Below are 1,397 nucleotides of genomic sequence, written 5' to 3'. Positions count from 1 at the left end.
ATTCTAGTTACCATTTGTAGCTCAAGACCGTCTCTGTTTTTATTAAGCATCTGCTTCTTCCAGCCTCACAAATCGCTGACTTTCTGAACTCCTTTAATCCTGATTATAAACCAATAAGTTCTTTTCTGAATTCATCCTTTTCATGTAATTATTTGTCACATACGGCCAACAGCAACCAACGCACTGTTTTCCCAGTCCATTTTCCTGTTAGAGCTGTGAGTTCTCTATCTTCTGAGATAAATAGGTGACAGTCTCACCGAGAATGTCACCACTGCTGTCCTGTTAGCCTCCTGTACCCGTTTCCTTGCTCGTTTTCACCAGCTCCTAAGCCTTTGCCATATATTTGAGTTTTCTGGGTGAGGCAGCACCCACTTCTGGATTCCATCTGTATCAGCTAGGAGAGGCCAGGTTATGCATGATACTACAGTACTAACCAACACAAGGTCTCAGAGGTTTTAAAAACACACTCTGTGTAAAATTAAATGAAAAAGAGAAAATCCACTGCACCGTGCGTAGCCTGTATATCATTTTTGTCACTCCAGGACCCGGGTGGATAGCAGTGACAGCAGTTGTCATCTTGAAGATTGGTGGCCCCTGTGGCAGAGGGAAAAGAGATCTAGAGGGTCTCATGGGTTAGAAAATATCCTGTCCTTCTGCACGCCACTTCTACTCAGGAGGCGCTACCTTCCCGCAGTAGTCACATGGCCCCACCCAACGGCAGGGGAGGGGGCGGGGTCAGGGTCAGGGTCAGGGTCAGGACCTGCAGCCCGGCCAGGAGCCCAGAAGGCTGAGAGCCCAGAGGTCTTTGGGAAGAACACATTCATTATGATCACAGAGGATTTCCCCTCAATTATTTTTCTCTGTCTTCCTGCTTTTTGTTTAATTCCTAGCTTTTGCTGGTTAATTGAATTTTACTATCTCTCCTCTCTTGCTTAATTTGAGATAATTATGTGAGTAAGTTTAATGGTATTTGTAGTAGTTTAGATTAGTTCCATGGGTCAGAAGTTTTGGCACATGCAAAATAAGGCTAAGTAGAATTAAAAGCCACTGAGATCTTCCTACTTAAAATATGAGGTGTGAAATTTTGATATGTGCAAAATATGTGGTTATAGGGACAACCAAGTTTAAGTTATTTTGGAGTGTCATTTACCAGAATAGAAATAGACCATGAGCCGTGGAGTCAGGCAGGCCTGGGTCAAGCACTGCTTCCGTCATTTAAGAGATACGTAATCTTAGACAAATTATTTAGCCTCTTAGAGGCATAATTTCCTCATTTATAAATACAAACAAGTACAAATACATTTACAGATGTCAAGTAAAACATGGCGGCATTTATCACCAGGGCTTTCTGAAATTCCACTGAAATGAAAGTAAAATCACTTTTTAATTTTTTAATT

The sequence above is a fragment of the Leptonychotes weddellii genome, chromosome 15 (assembly GCF_054177405.1).
Source record: "Leptonychotes weddellii isolate Sample4059 chromosome 15, ASM5417740v2, whole genome shotgun sequence".
Taxonomy (NCBI): domain Eukaryota; kingdom Metazoa; phylum Chordata; class Mammalia; order Carnivora; family Phocidae; genus Leptonychotes; species Leptonychotes weddellii.
This window is presented reverse-complemented; position numbering follows the sequence as displayed.